A 26,315-nucleotide genomic window follows, 5' to 3' on the forward strand; every position below is an offset into this window, starting at 1 on the left:
GTGAAGCAAAAACCATGATTAAGGTGTCCTTGTGCCTGTTGGGAAGGGATGCGTCAGGTCTCACAGGGGCCTGGTAAAAGGACTCTGGGGTGAGCTGAGTTTGTGACTGGCCAGGATAGACCTCAGTGCCTGCTGTTGAGCTCCCAGACCAACACCAGCATCTGTCTCTGGCCTCACTGCTGTAGGCTCAGTTCTGTCTGCGACGACGGCTGCCTGTCCTGACGTCTTGTTCTTGGGGCTGACGGCTGGCTAGGGACAGAAGTGGGGAGTTGGCCACCTGCCCTCTGCTTGTGGGCCCACCTCCTGTAGGCCAGGCCCCAAACAACTCCAGGAAACTCATTCTCAAGCAGGGAAGAACACAAAACCTATGAAACTTAGGAGACGTCCTTCTCTTTCTTTAAGGCATTTGCTTCCCCACGAATGGTCCAGTTCCTCTGTGTGCCCATCAGCCTTCTCTGCTTCTTCAAGGCAGTGAGTTGGCCTGGCCACAGACCCTTTCCCTCTGCGGGCCACAGGCCCTTACCCTCTGCGGGCACCACGGCCTGTAATATCTCCCAAGATGTTTCTGTTTGTTTCAAGGCAAATGAAACTTCATGGAGCATTTCTTCCTTCTTTCCCAGAGCAAAGGCTGGCACAAGGGAGGGAGCGGAAAACGGAGAAAGTCAACTTCTCAGCACCCACAGAGCAAAGTGCTGACCCAGCCAGCGAGGGGCACTGGGACCAGAGCTGACTCCGGAGCAGCTGGCGATGCGCAGGGCCCATTCATCATGCAGCTTCCTGAGCGGCAGGTGAGCGAGATTCCTAGGGATCCCGTGCTCAGTCTGTAGCTTAAGAAATATAACAATCTTACTTCTTCTCTCCTCTCTCTCTCTTCTCCCTCTCTCTCTTCTAAAATAGGAGGAGATATTTTTCATTTCTAACCCAGATGCTACTATTTCTCTGTTATTTGCACTTACTGTGTTGAAATGCAACAGATGTTTCAAAAGGCTTTAAATTCCTCATGCGGGTCCCTGACAAATAAACTGCACACATAACTTTACAGCCTTCCTTTGCTCAGACTCTTGGCAGATTCCCCCCCCCACCCCAGGGTGGAGAGGGGGAAGAAGAATTCTGTAGCAAAATGACAATGAAAAGAATATAATAATAATCATGACTGTTTATTGAGCTAGGACGTTTAGTTACCCCAAGTAGTTTTCCCTCTGTTATTATTAGTTTTTTTTAAATAAATTTACTTATTTTTGGCTGCGTTGGGTCTTCATTGCTGTGCGCGGGCTTTCCCCAGTTGCCGCGAACGTCTTTGTTGCAGTGTGTGGGCTTCGCATTGCAATGGCTTCTCTTGTTGCGGAGCACGGACTCTAGGCACCTGGGCTTCAGTAGCTGTGGCTCACAGGCTCTAGAGAGCAGGCTCAGTAGTTGTGGCGCACGGGCTTAGTTGCTCCGCGGCATGTGAGATCTTCCCGGACCAGGGCTTGAACCTGTGTCCCCTGCATTGGCAGGCAGATTCTTAACCACTGTGCCACCAGGGAAGTCCCCCCTCTGTTATTTTATTTGACACTTGTAGCTATGCCAAGAGAACAGGTATCATTGCCCCCATTTTACTTATGAAGAAATTGAAGCACACACAAGATAAGGAAATGGACTGAAAATAAAGCTGATCTATATGTGAAGATAAGAACTTGAAGACAGATCATGGAATCTTAGTCTTTGAGCACACACACAAAAAACCCTGAAATGAATTCCTTCAAGAAACCGAATTTCCCAGCCTTTACCAATAAAAGAGGTCCCAGCATAAGTAGCTCCCACATGTTATGGGATTTTAGCCCTCCTTGTAGTCTTTCTAATAGTCCCTAGGCATGTGTCAGGTATATTCACCAATGGCTTTCTGATTCTCCGCTTCCCTTTAGATGTCTGAAGCCATGCGCCTCACCCTTGCCTTATGTATGAGTACCTTTCCTTGCTGAGAACGTCTAGAAGCTCCAGTGCCAGGCCTGTCACCCTGTACCCTGTTGGCTGTACTGTGCTGGAGCAGGGCTGTGATCCGTCCAGAATGGGACAGTCCTTCTCCCCGAGACCCTCCTGTCTCCCAGGTACTCCCTAAGTCTTAGACTAACAGATTTTTCTTAGAACCTTCTCTCTGCCCAGGGCCCGAGCTGTGTGCAGATCTCAGTCTCTTCCGTTGTCCTCTCCTTGTCTCTGGTCCACCAGTTAATCAAAGTCTGACACTTAGGTACACAGAGTGCATAGCACTCTGCTGGCCCTCCCTCTTCAGCTCTTAAATATTAAACAGCTTGAAAAGGAATGATGAGTTACCTGAGCAACAGAAAAGTGAAGGTGTTCTTCATGGCATCCTTGCTTGCTCCTGAGAGGTCTTCGCTGGCAGGTCTCCCAACAGGACCAGTGAGTGGCCCTGCAATCTAGATGGGAGCAGAATGCAGCTCTGTCAGTCATCTAGTTGGTGAAGGTGATGGGACAAAAGGGTGGGAGCCCTGGGCTCCTTGTCATTCCTGCCATCTCTCTGCCAGAAGGCTCTTCTCTCACGGGATCCAATCTCTCACCTCCTTCAGGTCTTTGCACCAAGATCACCTTATTAATGAGACCTTTCTTAACCACCCTATTTAAAACCACCCTGGGCCTAACTAACCTACCTCTCTGTTTAATTGTTCTCCATAGCATTAAAAAAATAGACATAACATAAAACACATGTAACAAAAATTTATCACTTAGCCACTTAACTGAACTTCTAAGTGTACCATTCAGTAGTGTTAAGTATATTCATATTGTTGTGCAGCCAATCTCCACAACTTCTTTGTCTTGCAAAACTGAAACTCTATACCCATTAAACAATAACTCCCCTCTCCCCTTCCCAGCAGCCCCTGGCAGCTACCCTTCTATTTTCTGTCTCTATGAATTTGATTACTCTAGGTGCCTCATATGTGTGGAATCATACAGTATTTGTCTTTTTGTGACTGGTTTATTTCACTTAGTGTAATGGCCTCAAGGTTCATCCATGTTGTACCATGTGCCAGGATTTCCTTCCTTTGTAAGGCTGAATAATATTCCACTTCACGTATATAGCACATTTTGTTCATCCATTCATCCATCAGTGAATACTTAGGTTGCTTCTATCCTTTGGCTATTGTTAATAATTTGTCTCCATAGTATTTTTCACTTTTATTCTAAATTAAGTACTTACTCGTTTTTTGGTTTGTATCTCTCATTAGAATATCAGGTCAAAAATTTCTGTCTTTTTTGATTCCTGCTATGTTCCCAGCTCCTAGAAAAGCACCTGGAACATAGTAGGTACTCAAAAATTTTTGCTGAAACATGGATGGACCTAAAAGATTATCATACTAAGTGAAGTAAGTCAGACAGAGGATGACAAATATCATATGACATCACCTATATGTGGAATCAAAAAAATGATACAAATGAACTTATTTACAAAACAGAAACAGACTCACAGACAAAGAAAACAAATTTATGGTTACCAAAGAGGAAAGGGGTGGGGGAGGGATAAATTAAGTTTGGGATTAATAGGTACACACTACTATATATAAAACAGATAACCAACAAAAACCTACTGTATAGCACAGGGAACTATATTCAATATCTTATAATAACATATAATGGAAAAGAGTCTGAAAAAGAACAGATATAAATATATATATATAAATGAATTGCTTTGCTGTACACCTGAAATTAACCAAGGTGGTATTAAATGGTCTCTAAATATAAGAGTTATATTATCTCACTTATCTTCAGGTCACCTACGAACCAAGGTCCCTTTCTTTCTTCAATCAGACAATGACTTTAAAAACTGAATGCACAGGGCTTCCCTGGTGGCGCAGTGGTTGAGAATCTGCCTGCTAATGCAGGGGACACGGGTTCAAGCCCTGGTCTGGGAGGATCCCACATGCCGCGGAGCAACTAGGCCCGTGAGCCACAACTACTGAGCCTGTGCCTCTGGAGCCTGTGCTCCGCAACAAGAGAGGCTGCGGCAGTGAGAGGCCTGCGCACCGCGATGAAGAGTGGCCCCCGCTTGCCACAACTAGAGAAAGCCCTCACACAGAAACGAAGACCCAACACAGCCAAAAATAAAAATAAATTAATTAAAAGAAGGCTCAACATTAAAAAAAAAAAAAAAGCTGAGTACACAGGTGGGACTTGGCTGTGGTCCTCACCAATAGGACTGTCTCAGTTCTTTTCTCACAGGGGCTGATGGGAGGGGTCCTAAGACACATTTCTCAGGACAGCAGCCTGATGTTTCATTGCTGCCCCCAGTCCGATGCTGCCAGATTCCTCAAGTCATAATTTATGTGTGCAGTTAAGCTAGAGGGAAAGAAGAAGGGTAGGGGAAATAAAAACTCTTCTTCACGTATGTGCCTTGCCTTTTACTCATCTCCATCAACTATAGACTTTAAGGACCTGATTCCAAACAAGAAAGCTGAAAGAATAGCAGTGTTTTCTTGTAATAATTATTGATGAAACTGAAGCCCAGCATTCAGTTGAGTCCCTTCCAAATCCTCAAATATCAAATTGTCCTTAGAATAATCTGAGTGTAGATGGCTGCAGTGAAATTCTTCGAACATTGGTCACTTAGGGTCACTTAAAGTGTGGTCTGGGTACAAGCAGTGACATCAGCCTCCTCTGGGAGCTCATTAGAAATGAGCCTCCTCTGGGTACAAGCAGTGACATCAGCCTCCTCTGGCCTATCCCTGACCTGCTGAATCAGAAGCTGCATTTTGAAAAGATCGCCAAGAGACTCAAATACACCCTATCTTAGTGCAGGCTGCTATCACAGAATACCATAGATTGGGTGGCTTATAAACAACAGAGGTTTATTTCTCAGATTTGGAGGCTGGGAATCTGAGATCAGGGTGCCAGTGTGGTTGGGTTCTGGTGAGGGTCTCTTCCAGATTACCGACTGCCCACTTCTCATTGTATCTGTTGTATCCTCACGTGGTGGAAAGAGAGTTAGCAAGCTGCCTGGCCTCTTCTTTATAAGGGCGCTAATCCCATTCATGAAGGCTCCACTCTCATGACCTAAATACCTCTTAAAGGCCCCATCTCCAAATACCCTCACAATTCCAGCATATGAATTCTTGGGGGACACCAACATTCAGTCCACTGCATACTGTAAAATTTGATAACGTTAGCTTAAGGTATTCACTCATTTAAATAATTTCTTCTTCCCCAACTTCTAGGTACAATTACCCTATTGTAATTTCAGAGACTAAACTCTAGTCCGCACAAATAATTTGACGACAATAGTTATTTTGCATTTTATCTGGAAAGCCAGTTTATTCTAAAAGATCTGCTAATTTTCAGACTGTGTAAGTCACCTTTTGAAATCACAGTATCAGAAAATAAGTCTATGCAATTTAAGATTCGGGGGCAACTTGTGGAAAAGAACTTCAAACAGAGCAAAAGCAAAAATAGTGCTTTGGATTTTAATTATCCTTGCTCTTTTTTCTCAGAATACTTAGGTCCCTACTGGACATTGTATATCTAGAGGAAGTAGAGGGCTTTAAGTGAATTAATGTCATCCTACGTTTCTATGTCTGTTCCCCCAGACTGAATTCCTGCAGTACTTACATCCAAATTCTCTCACTTGTGTTACCCCCATTTCTGCTATCACCGCTTCTCATGAGTCCAACTCGAGAGTGCAGACTCTTAGTGATATCATTTCAGATTATTCACACTTTCCCCCTTCTGTCTGAATTATTAGATGAACTTGGGGAATACACACACGATACCAACAAACGTTTCTATCTGTGGAGCTCAGGTGTCCAGTCTAATTAGTTGAGCCACTATCGTTAGCTTGGTGATTTCACTCTTCCTTGTTGGAGTAATTCCTGTACTATGATATGTCCATAGGACCTAACTGAAGTGCAAATAGACTGGGGTTAATAGTTTAAAAAATATCTGTCTTTGAGAAAAAAAAGAACATGCTTGAGACATACTCTTGAGGCATACTCTGTGTTCTTTAGGGAATATTGTGGGCCAGGAGCCCCCGTGAATCAGAACTTGACGTTTAACAATCAGATCATGGGAGTTTAACCTCCTCATTGGACAGATGGGGAAATTGAGGGTCAGAAGATTTCGTTGTTCTGCCCGGGGTGACATGGCTTGTGGGAATCAGATGAGAGGAGAACTTGGTGATACCGTCTCCCTTTGCTAAATAGAACATTGGGATGTGTGCTGACCGCCAGTCCTGCAATTGAATGCATTTTATTTAAAAAACACAAGCAGGTATGCAGCCGAGAACTGCCACTTAACCTTCTGGTCCCCAACTCCTGCTGTGAGAAGCATCCCCACACTAAAAACAGGAGGACATTTTGAATAAGCAAGTGGCATTGGAGGTTTCTGTCTCTGGTCCTGTTAACAATAGGCTAAAAATTGGCCCTGACGTAGCGAGGGTGTACTGGTGACCTCTCCGGGGAAGTGTCTCTAGAGCACTTTGTTTTCTTGTGAGCTCCTCTTTCCATTTTCTGTTGCCTTAAAGTCAAGCCATAGAGAAACGAGGCAGGATGCCTCAATTTGGGCCAAATGACCTGTGTAATAGCAATAGTTACAACTGATTCCAGAGGACACACTCTCTTTGCTTCTTTCATTTCTGTGTTATGAGGCAAATAGAAAGAAGAATGAATATTTGGAGCAGGGAGTGAAAAATCACCAACTGTTTGTCTGGAAAGACACCAGCATAGATGTGTGAGCCCTTAACCCAGGGCAGATTAAAGCGCTTTTGACATGTCATACAACCAAGATCAGATACCACAATTCTGAGAGCATCGTTAAAAGACGTACCGTTGGGGCTTCTCAGCTTTAATCACAGGTGGTGATGAGGGCCTTGCCATGATGTGAGTGTCCGTCATACATACAGGCTGGCAAACCTTCCCTGGCAGAACGATGGAAGGGGCTGAGGCATAAAATAATGGTAGTGAAGTGCTGCTTTGGGACAGCTGTCCACCGGTGTTGAAGAAGCTGGGTTCTTCAACCAGGCAGGAGAGAGAGAGTGGGCGGTGATTCGTTTCTGTTTAAGTGTCATGTTTCATGTGGTAGGGTTGATTTTAATTCAGGTTGTATTTGACAGAAGAGGAGCTAGTTTGATTCCAAACAGGATCAGGTAAGTGGCTGATTAAATTCCGAGTTGCTTTCAGTTAGCAAAGACTGTGGCCAGAGATGGTTTCCAACGTACACAGGTGAGCAAGGAGCACATCCCTGGACCCGCAGCAGGCTGTCCTACCACCTCAGCTGGCCTGGGCCTGGTGGTGGCAGGTGGGAGACCTCTAGGAGTGCAGTGTGGTGTGGGGCCAGGGCTGGCCATCGGCTGCCCCTCCACCCTGGAGAGGCCGGGGCTGCCAGGGGAGGGACTTCCTTGAAAATCAGTGAAGCACGGGTCCCGTGTTGTTCTACAACGGAGCTGGATCAAGAGTCCGTTGTTAGAGTTGTGGGTGATTTAATTACAAGGAGGATGGAATTTTGTCTCATTTGTCAGCCCTCCCCTTTCCCTGTTTGGAAATCATGCTACTCCTCCACTGCAGGGGTGTGGTGACTGCTACATGTTATCTATGTAAAAAGCTCAGACCTTTTAAAAAAAAAAAAGGCCCCATCTGGTTTTTATTCAATTCTACTAAAACATTTAAAATATTGTTTGTGTTCTTAAAAGTATGAAAAGCCAGATGAGCCATTTACAGGCTTTTACAAATACATATTTCTCCTTAGACATGAGAGATAGTTATTTGCTCAAGGTATAGGAGGGGAAACTTCAAAAGACTTCAGTTTGCCTGCAAACCCTGTAACCCAGAATTTAAAAAGCATCCCGGGTACCTCTCCCACCGCTCTATTCACTGCATCCTTCACCTACAAGCGGAGACGGGGCTCTCCCCTGAAGCTTGCCCTTTGCCACGGACATTAACTCCCCACCCAAATACATCACCAACGATTTCTCTGTTGATAGATATTTTTCTTTTTTTTCCCACCCAAGCCAGAACCAGGACTGTTCTCTTTTTATTTCTAGATTTTTTTTCCAAACTCTCTGGCCAGCCCTGGGAGGTGCCTTTGGTCATTAATCAGCAAATGGTGTCTCTTCATTCAGCTCATTTTTTTCTCTTAGGTGAAATCCTGAGCCTCAGGTCAGCCTGAGAGTGCTAATGATTACTTGGTTAATAACTTCAAGTGGAAAGTAGAAATTCCCCATGTCACACCGAAGACCACCAGCTTTGGTCTCCATATTTTCGAAAAACCTCTTTTTAATGGCTCTGCATAATTCAGGGTCTCTAATTTTAAGTGGGTCTGTGGTCATCTGCACTATAGTGTATTTCAAATGATGCCAGGCCAGAGGACAGTAGTTTTGTGGAGGAAGTCAGTGCACCTTTATATTAGGAGAAAATTACCATACTTCAAAACATTGTCCCCTGCAATATTTGGGACATACTTATACTAAAATATTATTTGTTATGTATCTGAAATTCAAATGTAACTGACCATCCTGTATTTTATCTGGTAACCCTATATTAAAACAAAGGAGTGAGACCATTTTATGTGGCCACTGCAGTGAGAATATGGTCCAGCACTGAGACTTCTGTACCAGGAGGGCGTATCAAGAGAATAATCCGTTTAGGTTACTTTGAACTGCAGGGGGAAAATCTCATCTATGGCTCTAGATCAGAGTCGAAGAGATCAGACTTTGCAACAAGTATAAAGTGAGATCAGGAAAAAAGAAAAAAAAGAACAGTCACATTAAAAAAATAAATAAAATAAAAATGTATTGTCCACATGGCAAAAATGAAATAAAATAAAATGAAATACAGAGAAAAAAAGAAAGAAAAGCAGATCTAAATCAGGTGACCCGATTTGTCAGTTTTCTGCGTGAGGATGTTCTCTATTACCCATGCGTGTCTTTCTTCCTTTATTCTCCCTAAACTGCTCGTAAAGATGGATGTGGTTTGCTATCTAGTGATGCTATAGGAAGTTGAGCATTAATGAAGAAAATATGGCTGTCTGTCCTGGCTCAGGGCTCTCTTGGTGCTTAATGCTAACCAGCTTCTCTCCTGGTTAGTATTAAGATGGTGTCACAGGCTCTCTTATGCGGCCAATACTTAATGCATATAACAGGCTTGTTAAGCCGTTAAGGAAATAGGCATGGACCACAAATCTGCCACCATGGCGTCCTGACTCCTTGCTTTAGATCGCCACGCTGCTGGGGGAGGGCAGACCCTTCTGCGGAAGGTAGGACACTGGGCTAGAAATCCGGAGACCAGGGACACGTGGGCACCCAGCTTCCCAGTCTGTTTTTCAGTTTGTTTGCCCTTCAATTAGAGTAAAAATAATCCTCGTACTTTCTGTGTAAAGGAGTGGATGTAATAATCAGACAAGCTAGTGAATGTGCAAGTCTCCTGAAATGGACAGAATACCAGATAAACACAAGAGAAAGTTGTTTCCCTTTGCTAGTTTCTGCTGCTCTCTTCTTATTGGTGGGATGGCCAGATGTCCTAGTTTGCCCAGGACAATCCAGATTTGTGCCTATTGACCCAGTATAGTTATTAATAGCACCTCTTTCACTCACAAACATGGAAGATGCATTATGGTATTGCTTGAGTTATGGTAAACGTGTCTGTGAGTCCCAGCCTAGGATATATTTGACAACAGAGACAGAATACTTGATATTAGGACTTGGGAATTTTGATTTGTCAGAAGTCACACCATTGCAAAGAGGCCAGGGTGAGTGCCCATCTTCTAATCCCAAGGCGGGGCTTTGTTGCTACACCCAGTCCCACTTGGACCCAGGTCCCAGGTGGAGAATGGAGTGAGAATATCCTTTTCTTTCCTTCCCATAATCCCAGAGGATAGGATTCCTCAACCTACTGACATTTTGGGTAGGGTAATTCTTTATTTTAGGGACTGTCCCATGCACTGCTATCTAGTGATGCTATAAGAAGTTGAGCATTAATGACCTGACACCTTGTCTAGAACCTTCTCTGAGCCCAGTACCTTCTGAACAAGGATGTCTCCCTCTTACTTCCAAGCAATATTGATAGCAAATACTGAGTCTGAATATTTGCTCATTCTTTTGCAAAAAGCACAGGCTTTAAGCTTGGGATCTTTGTCAACCAGTATCTAATATACTTTGCAAATGCTGAGCTGGGGCTGTAACTGGGGCTCTCTGATGAGTGTGCTGTGTCCTCATTCTCCTTGTAAAATCAGTGACCTCCATTTTAAAATGTTTGTTGAGGAAAAAAATCACCTAAAACTCCCCTCTTGGGGGGTGATCTGATGGCTTGCTTTAGAGAAGTATGGACATCGTGATTCTTCCTGTGTAGTTGTTAAAGCCTGCCCGAGACTCAGGAGCACAGGGGGAGGGTACCACTATTTATCCTTTAATGCCTAACAATCTGGGGCAGGACAAACATTAAACTTCAGTATAGTCCTCCTGTTGTAGCTGATCTCTTTCAATTCTAGATTAAGGGAGAGGAATAGAAGCAAGGAGAAGCGGGTTCCCTGGGGGCATGAATATTGACAGGGAATTATGAATAATTAACATGGATATTAACCAGTAGCCGTAAGAACAATGATGAATCATCGTGTTTCGGAGGGAAGTTTGTTTGGGATAAAACAAGGACCGTGAGAGGTCAGTGAGTGAGAGATGCTTCAGTACGTCAGAGTTTTCTAACTTCCAAAAGTGCAGGGTGGCATGGTAGGACTTTAGGACTTGACAATGGAAAACTCATTATCTTGCTTAGCTGAGCTGGACTCTTGGTTGTCAGTTCTGAAGAATCTCTAAGGAAGGAAATTCTAACAGCTTCTTTTTTTTCTTTTTTAGCTAGAGTTAGCATCCTCAAATATGAAAATAATTGGTGCTCAGTAATAAAGGCTGTGAGTACATGTGGGCAAGAGGACGAGATTTCGCTGGAATGACAGAAGGAGTCATGGTTCCAGGAAGCAGGTAAGGATTCGGACGTTGACCCTGCATAGCCCAACCGTTGCTGTGGAGGGGAGAGCGGCACGCGAAACCAGTACCAGGGGCCCCTCAAGCCAAACTCTTCCCGCTGAATAAATGAGCTAATTCTATGATATCAGCCAGTAGATGGGTCTGTCTGTTATATCTCTTCTGATTATTACCTTGGCCATCAGACAGTTCTGCTACATTACTCGACTGCACTGCCGAGAGGGAATCGACAGTATTAAAACGACTCCATTGCTTTTATGAACTGGCTCTAGGAGACTCAAGTCCATTTCCATTACTGAGATGTGTCGTGCGTCTAACCAAATGCTTTTGGAAGCAGATAATTAGGCATTGCAGGCTGTGATTGTTTAAAGAAGATATACGACGAGGTTGCAGTCTTCAGCCATGGTTCTGTGAAATGTCTTGTCGCCTGAAGATCAGGCTTACTTTCAAAAGTGCCTCCGGGATTATTTCAGTTGGGAGTTGGGAAAACGGCAAGACTGCCTTTCTGGAGCGCACACTACAGTAGAGGCAATGGCAATATTTAAAACTCAAGCAGTCCTTGAGAAGCAACCGTTGAGCAGTTCTGAGAAATTCTAGCCCCATACCTCCCTGCCCCGGAAAAAAAAATCACACCATCATCGTGTCCGAGAAATCAGGGTGTTGCTTTTGAAATTTTAACCTTCTTGTTCTTGAAATGCCAGTGCCACCATACATAGTTTGTATGTTCTGATATAAAGCATATTTGAAATCTGAAAGCATTTAAGAGTTAAATAACACCAGACCAGTATCTGGAATAAATTACAGAAAATGCTGGTGTAAAGGGAACATATTTACGACACCTTGTAAGACCCCAAAGAGAGCCTTAAAGAGAAAAGAGTCTTTTCAGATGAAATATATCGATGGCCTGTGGATGATAAAGGGGAAATATATAAGGAGACCTTTTCCAGACCTTCCCAGGTGATCAGAAGTAAAGGTAAGATGATCATTGACCCCACACCTGAGTGAGATCACGAGCCGTGTCCACTGAGACTCCATCAGTACTTCCAGAAGGTGCTAACTCTGGGATGGGCTTATGAGGAAGTGACTCTAAGGTAGGTATACACGGATCGCAGTAGGAAGGCGTTTCTGGAAGCCAGTTTCTAGACCTACATCAGCCGACAGTCAGCTAGAACCTTGATGTTCAAAGTGTGGTTTGTGATCTGCACCACTTGGCGCTTTAGAGATGCAGACAGACTCTCAGGCTTCCCCCAGACCTACTGCGTCAGAGTCTACATTTTAACAAGATGCTCAGGTGATTTGTTTGCACGTTCAAGTTTGCAACCTCTTGGGCTCTCCTGCAAATGCTTCGGGGATAGAAATCATGTCATCTCGTCATTCTTTTATTTATTTATGTATTTAACGAGGATTCATTGAATGTCTACTTTGTGCTCGGCATGAGGCTAAGCCCTGGGCTAACAGGTCTTAAAGAAAGACAGGATTCTTGCCATCATCATATTTTATTTTTTAAATTTCTTGAAAAAATAGACATAGTATGCATCTTACAGACCATCATTCTCTGAAGTACTTCATGTATATTGACCCATTGATCCTCTAACAACTCTGTGAGGCAGGTACTATCATTTTTTACATTTTAGAGGTAAGGGAATGGAAGCACAGAGAGGTTAAGTAACTTTTCCAAGGCCACACAGCTTGGAAGTGGCAGAGCCAGAATTTGAATCCAGAGAGATCCTGCAGAGGATCCTGCAGAGTCCAGGCTCTTAACTATGATGTTATGCCAGCAGTAACTCAATCCACTCTTTACAACCTGTGATTTTGCTTTTAATAAACAGAATGCTAGTGATGGTTTAAAACTTAGCTAGGCAGGTCAGGGAAGATGTTTGTGAGGAGATGATATTTAACCTGAGACCTGTGGGAAGGGAAGGACCCAGTCATGCAACAGGGGGAGCGCCTTTGAAGCAGAAGGGATAGCAAGGGAAAAGACTGGAAGTAGAAAGGATGTGGTCTGTTCTGAGAACCTCCTGAAACCATCATGACTGGAACATGAGGGAAGTGAAGAAAGACAATAGAGGTGAGGGCTGGGGAGGTGGAAAGAGTAGAGTCCCTGGGGAGGTAAGCAGGGTAGGTGATGCAGGGCTTTGGAGGACAGGGATGGAGTTGGGATAGTATTCCAGGTGACCTGGGAAACCAGTAAGGGTTTAAGCAGGAAAGTGAGATGATCTGACTGCCCATTTGAGTGCTGAGATGGGCATGCACTGAAGGAAGCTAGCATGGAAGCAGCAGATGTCCAAGAAGCCATCGAGAGTCTATCTGAGCGGTCCGGTTGAGAGATGGCACAGAGAGGAGAGCACAGATCTGAAGGGGAGCAGAATATGCCACCCCAAATATGCCTCTTGACGTACAAATTATTTTGAGCTGATTGTTTTTGAGAGCCAGCAGTCACAGGAGAAGCTCGGGAAACAGAGTAGATGTTACCCTTCTGTAAGGAAAATCTCCGCTTATAAAGGAAATCTCCATTTATAAGGCCATCTCCCTCTCTGTCCCAAGAAGAGAATGACTTTAAAGCACTAGAAACACATCCCTGGGGAAGGCCACATCCCACTTAAATCTGCATAACAACCACACCCTTGTTTACTGTGTTTTCCTGGTCGCCTCTCATGTAATTGGCTTCCCCTCTGCCACAACATCTTTCTTTTGTCTGTCTTGAGCTCAAGATGATATTTAAGCTGGTGGCTTGGACTATCTTGGGGAGTTTATTCATTGTTCCTGGGTATCTTCCATGTATCCGTGATGTATACATGTTAACGAACTTCTATTGCTTTGCATCTTGTTAAACTTTTATTACTGGGCATCTCAGCCAAGAACTCAGAAGGGTGGAGGGAAAATTATTTTTACTCTCCTACAGACACAAGATCTGATTTGGAGACAGGACCAAAAGGAATGGTTCCTTGGACACGCACGCGTGTGTGTGTGTATGTGTGTGTGTGTGTGTACTACCAAAAGATAAACTGAAGCATATTACATTTTTTTAGGAGTTTATTTGAGCAAAATTTGATTTGAATCAGGCAGTACCAAACTGGAAGTGAACAGCAGCGCTTCACTGACAGGAGCTGGGGAGAGACTTTTATAGAGAAAAGGTGGATGCAAAACAAGAAAATGATTGACTGACTACAGCTTAAAGCCTACTTCGTTGTTTGTGATCGGTTATCCTTAGGTTTTGATTTCGTAACCTTGAGGTATTTACAGGCTTAGATTCTGCATAGGCGGCACCTGCATTATTATTATTAACCACCTGAGTCTAATAGCCTCCTTGTTAAATTAATTTCACAGGACACATGTGGATATGTGTGTCAGTGTGTGTGCACTCTTCTGTTCTTCTGTGGGGTGGTGTCGGTAAAAGGGAGGAGTTAGATTACGCCAGGGTTTCCAATTTGAGCACATTGGGTACCCAGCTCTGCTAGTCTCTGGTTTGGGTGGGTGGATTCTACTTAGGATGTATTCAATTTGAGATGCTTGTGGGGCTTCCAAGTAGAGATGTCAGAAAGGCATCTATGTCTTTCCAGCATTTAATTCTGGATCTAGAACAGAATCAGTACCATTAGGATCTGTTGAATTAATTTCAGGCAAGAAGACCTGGTAGGAAAAGCTCCTTAGGTGTTTACTATTGCTTGCAAGTTGCTCTAGCAGAAATCAAAGGTTTGCTTTTATAGTCGAGAATGACTTAGAAATGTAAACAGTCACCACCGCCACAAACAAACCACAAATGATGGAGAGGTACCACATTAATTTAATTTACACTAAGGTTTGCATGACAAACACTAGAACCTTCTTGAGAGCAGATTTCTGTAGGTGCCTTGGAAGCATGTTTTATTAGCACGAGTCCTCAATGAACGCTATTTTGAATGTGATGTCCAAAATGAATTTTGCTCAAGGCCAGTGCTGTTTCATTAAAGTAAATGTTGTGACCACAAAGTCTTTAGAGAATGTGAACATTGTCTGAAAGTCATTCACCTCCTACACAGCCACATCATCTGCTCTCCATACTTTGTTATCTTAGGTTCATCTATTCTATGACTTCGTCCATATCCGGGTCACAGAATGACTCAGCCTACGCTGAGATGTGCAGAAAAAGTATAGTTTCCAAATTTGTAGGCTGGTTCAAAACTTAGCCCACTAGGGTAAACGATCTCTTTGAGTTATTATTCAGATTCCTCCCTACACCTCATCCTCTCTTAAAACGTCAGAGTAAAGGAGAAAGATCTTCATAGGTTCAGGAAGAAGGGGTTGCCCCATGATTCTCCTTGGGTGAGTGCTGACTGGTGTCTGCTGAGATCTAGTTTAGCTGGCTGCTTCCTCCGGGCATTCTGCAGCTGATGAATTTGTGGTATGTTTCATAGCTCATGGTCCTGATTCTTTCCGCTTCTGTAGTTCACTGTGAGTCTCTGTCAAGTCCTCAAAGGGTTCCTGGACCAGGCCATCCACCACAGACCCTAACTCCTGCAAGGTCTCCATGGCTGTGCATTCAAAGTCTATGACACAGGCACATATAACTGCCTACTTCTCCATCCCCATGCCCTTTCTTCTTCAGACCTCCAAGGGGAAAGAGTTTTTTTTTTTTCTTGTCATTTGCTCATTTTTCTCAAAGTGGCCCCTGTCTTCTCTATTTCAATGGGGCTAAAATGGAGAAGCAGTACAAGGCATATGGAAACACACATTGGAAAGTATTTTGAAAGTAGACTGGTGATACATATTTGGAGTCAGAGAATGCTGATGAGAGGCCCAAGGTAGTGTAAAAGAAAGCCAGGGGAAGTCTCAAGATACTCTTTTTTTTTTTTCCCTTTTTTTCTTTATAGCTGCGTTGGGTCTTTGCTGCGGTGCGCCGGCTTCTCACTGCGGTGGCTTCTCTTGTTGCGGAGCACGGGCTCTAGGCACACGGGCTTCAGTAGCTGTGGCTTGAGGGCTCTAGAGCGCAGGCTCAGTAGTTGTGGCGCACGGGCTTAGTTGCTCCACAGCATGTGGGCTCTTCCCGGACAAGGAATCGAACCCGTGTCCCCTGCATTGGCCGGCGGATTCTTAACCACTGCGCCACCAGGGAAGTCCCCTTACGATATTCTTGATGACAAAGTGCATCCATCCAAAAGTGAGAAAATTGGCTCCTGAAGGAAGAGTATCACATCTCTTTGGGGTTTTTTTGTTGCCATATTTTCTTCATTGGCAAAGAAAAACCTTACTTCTCCTGTAACATAGAGCAGAGTGTCTAAGAAAATGAAATTGATTCAGTTGAGCCAATTGGGACTGTGTGTCCCACATTCTGCTTAGTGCTGTGGAGAAGATAAAAGATAAAAGGCACATTTACTATCCACAAATAGGCTTCAAACTTCTTGGGGAGACATGACCCACACTTAGGAAGCAGTTGATTTATGAGACCAGGTTGGATAGAATTGTTGGGGTAAGTGTGTGGCATAGACCTTGAATGCTAGAATAAATGAGGATTGGGAAAACCCCATCGGCTTGGAGACCTCAGGATACAATGGTTCATACGCTACGTATTACGGATGGCTGTGTTGCAGACAGGCAGAGAGGTATGGAAGGGAGAGGGTAGAAGGGAGAGTGTGGACGGTAGGAAGGTATGGGAGCAGCAAAAACCAAGACCTTGAAGTATAACTGCATAGAATTTCATATCCATATGGTAGCCACTAGCCATATGTGCTTACAAAGCGCTTAAAACATGGCTAGCTCATATCACAGTATTCCTGGAATAATTACCTTGCAGCTCATATCAGTGCAGATTGCCACATCTTCTTAGAAGTGTGCGTGTATTTTTTGAGGACGTCATGATGTCCCTTTAATAATAAAAAGATACAATTTTAAAATGTTTTATCATAGATTATCCATTTAAAAATTTCTATTACAAATGTATCCTGTATAATATGCACAGTATTTTATAACTGTAGTACCTAGGTATATTATCAATAAAATAAATACATTGGAAAAAAAATATGGCTAGCTCAAACTGAGATATCCTGTCACTATAAGATACATACGAGATTAAGACATACGAGATTAAGTCTTAATATGAAACAAAGGTAAACAACAAGGACCTACTGTATAGCACAGGGAACTATATTCAATATCTTGTAATAACCTATAATGGAAAAGAGTCTGAAAAAGAATATATATATGTATATGTATAACTGAATTACTTTGCTGTCCACTTGAAACTAACGCAACATTGTAAATGAACTATGCCTCAATTAAAAAACATGAAAAAAGTAAAATATCTCCTTAATAATTTTGAAAATACTAATCACATGTTGAAATGATAACATTTTGGATATATTAAATTATATTATGAAAATCAATTTTCCTGTTTCGTGTTTTAAAAAGTGGCTACTAGAAAGTTAAAAATTCCATGTGTGGCTTGCATTCAATTTTTATCAGACAGCACTGGGAGAAAGAAAGATGTCAGGGAAGAGACGGCCTAGCTGAAGAAATGGGTCTGTGCAGACCACAGGACCCGACTTCTCAAGGCGGACTTTTTTATGTTAAAAAAAAAAAGCTTCTAGGAAAGTAATTGCTCATTCAGTACTAAAGGCAAGCAAAAGTTCAGTAATATTTCTAAATGAACCATTACTATATGGGTTTCATACAAACTCTAGCAGTTTCATATATATATATATACATATATGGACAGATATGGGTAAGACAACCTTAGTGTATCAGAATCTGTGGCCCCTTGGACTGACTCTGAGGTCCTCTTGGTGTCTGCAACTGTAACTTTGGAGCTGCATCTGGGTAGCCGTGATGGCACAGTTGGCAAGAGAAAACTGGCTGCGTTGGGTAGAGCCTTGAGTGTCAGGCGTAGGAGTTGGGACTTTATTTCCTAGGCAGTGAGAAATCTTAAATATCCTACACTCTTCCACCCTTTCCTGTGCTTGTCTAACTGCTGTAGCCTTTTGAGGGGCTCTTGTCTTCCTGCTGACTTTCACTGTTCTTGAAGCTTGGGTATTGTTGGAAGCATCCTTGATGTCCACAGGAAGAAGTTGAAGGGGATTCTAAGAGACTGGGTTGAACCTTTCTGGGTGTCCTCAAACCTCTTTTAGAATCACTGGGGGGGTATCTGGTCAAGTCTGCATGCTTGGGTGACAGCTAGGGAACTGCTATGATCTTGTAGCCCGACACCCTGCTGCCCTCTTATCTTCTAAGTCTCTTGAAATCCTTTTCCAGCTTGTGCTAAATGCCTGACTTCCATTTTCAATGTCCAGTCCCGTCCTGAAAGATTTGAAGCATCCAACTTACCTGTCAGGTAGAAGATAGCCGTAACCCCTTGTCTAAAACCTGCATGTTTGAGGCCATTGCCTGGAAAGCAGGCCTGTGTGGGGCAGTCCTTGTGTTACTGCTGGGTGTCATCTGAGGTTGGTGATAATTATGGTCAATAAGGCCCATACCTGAGGGGTTAAAAGGAGACGTTATAAACTTGGGTAACCTTGCTACTGTTTGGGACACAAAGATTTATTTTCTGGATTCCTCAAGCCTTTCTCGGGAGATTTTGTCCTGTAAGTCGCGTTGACAGATTTATCCTGGACTCCTGTCATCTATGGCTGTTTTCTCACTAAGCAAGTGGAAGACAAAAGCCCGGGAAGGTGACTGCCAGCTGAGAGGTCATTTGTGAATTGGCGCCATGAAGTGGACATAAATTATATGGATTCCGCAAGGCCTTAGCCATTGCTTCTGCCTTGTCCTAGATTTTTTCTTTGTGATGGTTTTGCCATTGGTGTTAGTATTATTGTCTGCAGAGGTAATTAGAGATTTAGGCCTTGCCCGTACAGAGACAGAGGCCATCACAATTCCTCTCATAGGAGGGAGGGTTCATTAAAACAGGCCAGGGGAAATTCCATGATCCCGGGCTTTCCAACAGCATTTCCAGGAACACTTGAAAACTGGTGGACTTGCCCACCTCTCCTGCTCACCCCACCATCACCACCACCCACGGCCAAGGGGAAGATTCCTGTTTGACTTCGGTTCATCCTGAGGGTTTTGGTAGGAAGGGAGTGAAAGGATAAAGGCAATGAGAGGCAAAATGGTAGGAAAATCATAGAACTTTAGTCCTAGAGAGACTTTTAAAGATATCAGGTTCAGTTTTTTTCAGCCTTTCTTTGGACGTGGAATCCTTTGTTCAAACAGAATTGTTATAGTTAACATTTGTTGAGCTCCCACTAGAAACTGAGGAGTGAACTAAAGGTTTCACACGTATGACCTCATTCAGTCTTCACAAAATCTCCAATGGTAGGTAGTGTGATTGTCTTTATTTTCCAAGCAAAGGAACCAAGACACAGACGTTCAAGAACAGACGTGAGGTCACAGAGTTAGGAAGAGGTGCATCTGTGATGGGACCCTGGCACCTGGCGTCAGAGCTGGTAGGACCCAAACTGGACATGGTGGGGATGTCCTACATGTCACCTCTGTGCCCTAGTGGGGGAATAAAATGAACAGAAAATAAGGGAACTGCTCTGATTGGAACTGGGGTGAGGTGCAGCCCAGACCTGACCCTACACCTCTCACCCCCTCACCCAAGGGCCCTTAAGGGGAGCCAACCTCCTGATCTTGTGAAGTTCCCTCATGTTCCTGGCTGATGAAGCTGAGAAGCTGTGTTTGAAGGTGCTGGGCCTTGCCCCAGGGTCACATAGCCCACTGATACCAGAGTCCAGCCATCTTGATTCCCAGACCACTGCCAACTCCAAACCCCCAAACCGCCACACCAAGACACCTGACTGCACCTGAAATCCTGTTGTACAATTTTCTCAGAGCTAAAAAGTGACAGAGTAAGCCCAAAGGATAACTAGAATGTTCTACGGAAACACACAGTTTTGACACAACTGGGAAGTGGCACCTACCCTTCCACGTCCCTGCCAACAGCTGATGCCACAGTTGTTTAGGCCAAAGCCTGATTTCCCAAAATTATGCCCACCAAATGCCCGAGGATTTATTCTTAGAATTTCTCACATGGTTTTGGTTGTTACCAAGGCAACGTCCTTTAGGGTCGAAGCTAACGTGTCCTCCCTGCCCTGCTGACACTTTGGAGTCTGCTTTCTTTTGCTTTGCTGTGCTAAGAGCCTTTCTAGAAGAGCTATTCCACACTTTTTTTAAAGGGGAATTCACTGCCCCTGTCTTCCTCCTTTTAGTGGACTTCCTCCTTCTCAAAGAAAGGAACTTGACATTTTTAATTCAAACTCCCTCAAAGGACTTAAATCTGCCCTGAGGTTAAAAAGATGCAGGCAGTCCTACTGAAATTTAGTCTTAGTTACTTATTCCACTGCCCACTATGGGTGTCCAAAGTCTTCATGCCTGAGCAAATCTTGCCCTGCTCTGGGGAGGTAGTGAAAGTGTCCCTTTGGATAGAGAGCGTGGAGGCAACACCTGGAAAGTTACCTGGGGAGGGGGATGGTTGATTCTCTCTCTCTCTCTCTCTCTCTTTTTTTTTTTTTTTTTTTTTGATGTTTATAGCAGCTCCATTCAGAATTGCCAAAATTTGGAAGCAAAGAAGATGTCCCTCAGTGGGTGAATGGATAATTAACCTGTGGTATATCCAAACATGGAAATTTACTCAGCACTAAAAAGAAATGAGCTATCAACTCATGAAGAGACATGGAGAAACCTAAAATGTGTATTACTAAGTAAAAGAAGCCAATCCGGAAAGGCCACATACTATATGATTCCAACTGTATGATATTCTGGAAAAGGTAAAACTATGGAGATGGTAAAAAGATCAGCGGTTGACAAGGGTTGGGGGGCAGGGAGGAGTGACTAGGTAGAGCACAGTAGTTCTTTAGGGCAGTGAAACTGCTCTGTATGATATTATAACGGTGGATACATAGCATGTACAGCGACAAGAGTGAATCCTAATGTAAACAACAGAGTTCGGGCAATGATGACGGGTCCATGTAGGTTCACCAACTGTTGGTTGATTCTCTTTTGTAGCCCCATGCTCTGTTCCCAAATATGGATGCGGTCTTCCCTAAGCCTGGATCCGAGGATCCAGAAGGAAAGGCTAAATGGTTTTATATCTTTGAAAGCAAGAATTACTCTTTTTTTCAAAACTTTCAAAATTTCTTCCTTGCAACCAGGGCTTGTTTCAGGGGCAGGTGACTTGGTCAGTTGTATAAGGCACTGAGCTCAGAGGGGATCCTCCCTTGAGTTAATGCTCTGCATTCACCATCTTGAATTCTTAATGATTTTTTAACATGGAGTCTGGCATTTTCATTTTGCGCCAAGCCCTGTAAATCACGTTGCCTGTCTCATCTACAGCCCAGTTTGGGATATGTGTGTTTGTGGTGAGCGTAGGATAGAAAAGTTGTATTTGTAAGGGAGTTATGACCCATTCTGGTTTGCAGCCTTTTTTTTTTTTTTTATAAAAACTCGTTCTAGCATAAGAATATGTGTTTAATTCTGAGTAAAAGAATCTGTACTATATGAGAAGCATGTGGTTACACTGAATTCAGTATCTCACCTTTGTGAGTTAAAAGACTAGCCATTTCTCAGTGCCTTGTGCTATTTTTGGCTTATAGATCCCGAGACTCCAAAGTATGACCTTTTCTAACCAGTGCTTGCCTTGCTGGCAGTGAAGTTACCATGGGTCAGGGCCCAGATGCTTCATCTGTTGTTTTCCCTGTGGGTACAGAATGAGACTTCCTAATAAAGTAAGGAGTTTCAGACTTGTTTATCATCTTTCTACTTGATAATAATTAAAATAAATCATCAAATTACTTCTAGAAATTTCAGGTCATTACATTCAAAAGACCCAGTGTTATTTTTCAAGGTAAATGTTGAAAAATGCCAACATCGTAACAAATTAGTTTATCCATTTAATCCTCAGTAAAGTCATAATAAAATATATATTGAGTATTTGAAAGAAGACATTAGTAAATATTTCATAATACAGTTATAATTATTAGCAAGATTATCAACATCAGGTTTAAGATACTACAATGAAGAAAAATAACAATAAAATACGGGAAGAACATAAGTAGTTAAGTTATAAAAAAAGATAATGTAATTCTTAATCTCATTTGTCAAGGAATGTCAAAAACCAGAAGTCTACTTTATTCTGTAATTTAGAGTGAGGCAGGGGCCAATTAAGCCCTGTCATCTAGTTCTGTAGCTCTACTGTTGTTTGTAAATATATATGGAGCGCTAGGCATGGCTGGGTAGTTTTGACCTGTCTTCTGCTCTCTGCCTTCGCAGAGAAGCAGACCAGAATGCTGACCCTCATTTTGAAAGACTGAGTGATGTGTTTGGGGGTCTTTATGCTTTCTTCAGACGTCAAAAACTCAAGGAACTACAAGGGGCCACATGGGCAAACAAAATGGGTGTGTGCCTGCGAGGGGACTGGGATGAATTGGAGACCCATGTCCAGTCTCAAGTGGCCAGCCCTATACAGTTGACCGGAGGGAACAGTGTTGTCAGAAGTTCTGATTTTTCACAAAGTGTAGGTCGTCTTCACCGAGAGATTTGGAATGTTGGCTTGTGAATAAAAAATTTTTAAATTCCACTGTCCAAAAAGCAAACAAGCATCTATGGCTACATGTTGCCATGGGTTCCCCATCTTCAGCCAGTATCCTGTGTTCTTTTGTGTGGCCTGGGGCGTGGATAAGAGTAGAGGGCAAGGAAGACATCTTAGGGACCTTGTTTCCAGACTCAATTTGTTTTCATCAGCTAGAGTAAACAGATGCCTTTTTCATTAGGTTATGGGGCAACCCTTTTCTTGTTCGAATTTCACATGGTTCCTTATTCGTGGACTCCAGTTGCCTAATTACAAAATAGGAGTGAAAACCTCCTGGTCTTTACTTCACATTGAAGTTTAGAAAAGAAAGCAGTAGGTACAGACATTTCTGACTGAGCAGTGTGCAAAGAACAGGACCCCATGGAGAAGAGGGGAAAAACATAACTGTCTGGCTATTATTTGACTTAATCAACATAAAAGCTCTGCATACCATTCTGACATATATAATGGAACTGAGCATATTTTAATGGGGAAATGACCTAAGTGACCCCATCATTCTTCACCTTGAAATTTTATGAAATCAAATAATTGACTTCTTAGGATTTATGAACTGTTTTCCTTATTGGTGAGCTCTTAGTCTAAGCTAAGTATTTTTGATCAAGTTAGTAAATAAAGCCATTATCATTTATTTGTATATAGAATTATAATCATGCCTGTGTACAATTTATAACTGTGGATGTTAAATTTTATGGAATCAAATAACTAGAATATTAGAATAATCTGTGTCTCCCACTAGCATCTTTCTTAGATTACCCATCTTTATTTCTGAAAGCGAGCCAAAATTGGTTTATTTTGATGGAAATGTGTGTGTGTGTGTGTGTGTGTGTGTGTGTCTTCCCAGAGAGCAGCTTTTGATATTTACAGACTCAATGCTGTGGCCAAAGTTCATTACAGGACACCCACCTTCAGGGATGCATATAGTTCTTGCAATTATCCCTAATGGATTATCCCTAATTTCTGTCTTCCTCCTTGCTCGCTGTTTTCGTTTCGTGCCTACCTCATTTTCCCTCTCACCAGCTTAGTGACTGTCTCCTAGGACTCTCTTCAAAGCCAAGTGTAAATCTTCTAATGATTGACTTCTTTTTCTCCAGTTTTACGCTTCCAAATTTTCCTTCTGAACCATCAGAGGCCATCTTCCCATCATATTTCTTTTTCTTCCTTCCCCTGAATGTTTCCTACTTAGCCCTATACTTCAAACCGTTTCTTCATTCCTTACAGTTTAGTATAGTCTTCTTTCAGCCCCACCTTGTTACCTAATTTCTTGAATTCTTAGATCTTTTTCTTGCTTCCAACCCATTTTTCTTCCCCATTCAGAAAAATGCTTTTTTTCTTCACTGCATCGTCTCTCCTGAGAATTGAACTCACAATTTCCCCTCATCTCTCTCTGCCCCCATTTTGTCTCTTTCCTCTTTCCTCCTCTTCTTTCTTTGAGCCTTCTTATATTCTCAGCTATTTTCAAAAAGCATTTAAAGCAGCTTGCAAAGATGTTTTCAATAGAGTGAATTAAAGAAAGAAATTTAAGAGCGAGACATGAAGAGAGTTGGGATAGAAAATGTGATGTGAATGAGAAGTGAGGTTAGTACACAACCTCAGCCGTAGTCGAATTCCCTGGGGACTCCTTGCTTTTTCCTCTTGCTTTTCTCTGGTGATCTTTCTCCCTGGAAGCACGTCAGAGAAGACTTCCCGGAGCTCAAGGGTCAAAAGGCACTGTGATCACTTAGTCAACAGTTTGTTGGTGCCATAGCTAAAAGCTGGGGTGACAACAGCTGGGCTTCGGAGAGTGTCCAAATACCAGCCATTTTATTACTGACACCAGAACTTACTGACAACCGCTTTTCAAAGGGAAAATGCCAGTCATGAAAGAGTTGGCTGTCACCTCCCAATCTGCTTCTAGGCCTCATCACATGGTCACCCAAGAATGGATCGTGGGTCACCCCCAGTTGCTATCAAGTCGCCTCCGCCGGACTGCACTTGCCATTCCCTTTCTAGTTTTGCAAAAGCCCTGTGAGAAGTTTCCAGAGCTCTCTTCCACCATTCCCTTCAGGCCCTGGGCTAGAGGCCATTTCTGTCCCTGGAGTTTTTTGGGGCTTGGGACCATGGCAATTTCCTGGTGGCTGGTTCTACTATTGATCTTGATTTCCTTAACTATTTCTTCTTCTTTCTTCTGGAAATTTATGCCCGTTTCTGGCATCTGCCCCGTTCTCTATGAACACTCAGGCAGAGAATTCATTTGATTTTTTTTTTTTTTTTGCCTCTTCTGGCAGTAAATTTCCCTTGCCATTTCCCTGACCCCTTGTTCCTTACGTACTTAAAAATGTCTTGTTTGTTTCAACCTCTTTTATAATTTATCTTGCGTTCATTCTGCACCTTTGCGCGTCTTATCATTTTTTCCACTGCCTTGATTTTCCTCTGTAATAGTCAAGGACCTCCTCCACCTGTATTTTATATCTTGCCTAAATGCCCCTTCTTTGTCTTTGAATGATCTTCCGGACCCCAGCTTCCTCTCCCCTCATCTCCTCCCTCTCCCTTGCATGCCCTGCCTATTTATTTATTACCAGGTACTGCCTATTGGCCGGTAATCACTTACATTGCTTTTCCATTTTTTTTCTTCTCCCTTGCACCCTATCGCTTTATCCCACTGTCACTCTTGCATTAATTTTTCAGCCACCTACGACTCTTCTGAGTTGAGATGACTTGCTGCTGCCTCTGCCGCAGGCGCAGTGTGACACAGAAATCCAGCCCACCTGTCTCTTCTTTCTTCTTGCAATGAAGAGCCATGTTATTTCAAGTGCCTACCCATCGTATAAGAAATCACTCTCCAACCATATGGCCTAACTTATGGCTGCAAATAAAAATTCCCCAATGTTTTGCTCCTCACACGTTTTCACTTCCCCAGCACAGCTTGGGAAGTCCAAGATGTTAAAATCCCTACGGAGTGCATATTTTCATGAAAATTCACTTTCTACTTCTAGAATATTTCTTCTACTCACAGAGACTTGACTTTTCAACAGCATTATAGAGAGTGTCACAACTTTTCTAGCCTGACGCCCACCTCTGCCTGTGCTTCTTTTTTAAGGAAGGCAATTTTGAGTGGTTGACCTAGTTTGTTTTCCTCAATTCATGGGCTAGAGGAGTTATCCTAGTATAAATATAGGCTTTAAGCTCTTTTTCACTCTAACTTATGAATCAAAGCTCATATTAAAACAAAAAGGCGTATTTCATTTAAGTGGATTCTGTTTCTGGGGTCTTGTGTGAGTGGATGCAGGGCTACTTTCTACAGTGCTCACAGTGGTAATACTGTAACATTGCCTCAAACTCAGCCACTCATGTGCAAAGCCAGGGCATTGTAAGCAGTTGGTGGCAGCCGCATGGGGTCCCTTAGGACCTGATCCTTCTCCAGAGATGTTATAGAACAGCTTTGGAATTAAAAATCGGCACTAAATATACTTTGGTGTGGTGTATATTATGGAGATAACTTCTGTAATTAATTGGCTGATTGAAGTGATTGACTCATTCATTGATTCGTTCTTCATTCCAAAGACTGTCTGAGGATAGGAACAACGCTGGCCATATCATCACTTTGATCCAGTCCATGTTCACACAGTTTGGTAGAACTAATTTCTCCAAGGCTGTGGTCCATACCTGGTTATTAGGTCTTGACTTGATTATTGTTGACTGAGAGGTTTCCTGAGTTGTGATTTCCTATGTAGTCATTAGAGCATCCATTGCTTTTGGAAAGAAATCAGCAGACATGGGTTATTCTCTGGGCTCCACGCCTAGGTCACCGTGGGGTAAATGACTTAACTGTTG

At 43.0% G+C, this 26,315-nt stretch overlaps 1 long non-coding RNA gene across 1 annotated transcript in view; it reads left to right on the forward strand.

Annotated features, from left to right (window-relative positions):
- The window catches only part of LOC109551235 (uncharacterized), a 107,298-nt gene that overhangs the window by 13,177 nt on the left and 67,806 nt on the right, over positions 1-26,315 (forward strand). Inside the window, exons 3-5 of the long non-coding RNA XR_004521770.2 lie at positions 621-788; positions 10,823-10,945; positions 20,450-20,685. This is a non-coding gene — a long non-coding RNA (uncharacterized lncRNA). The remainder of the gene's footprint in view (positions 1-620; positions 789-10,822; positions 10,946-20,449; positions 20,686-26,315) is intronic.

Source organism: Tursiops truncatus, chromosome 14 (assembly GCF_011762595.2).
Source record: "Tursiops truncatus isolate mTurTru1 chromosome 14, mTurTru1.mat.Y, whole genome shotgun sequence".
Lineage (NCBI taxonomy): Eukaryota > Metazoa > Chordata > Mammalia > Artiodactyla > Delphinidae > Tursiops > Tursiops truncatus.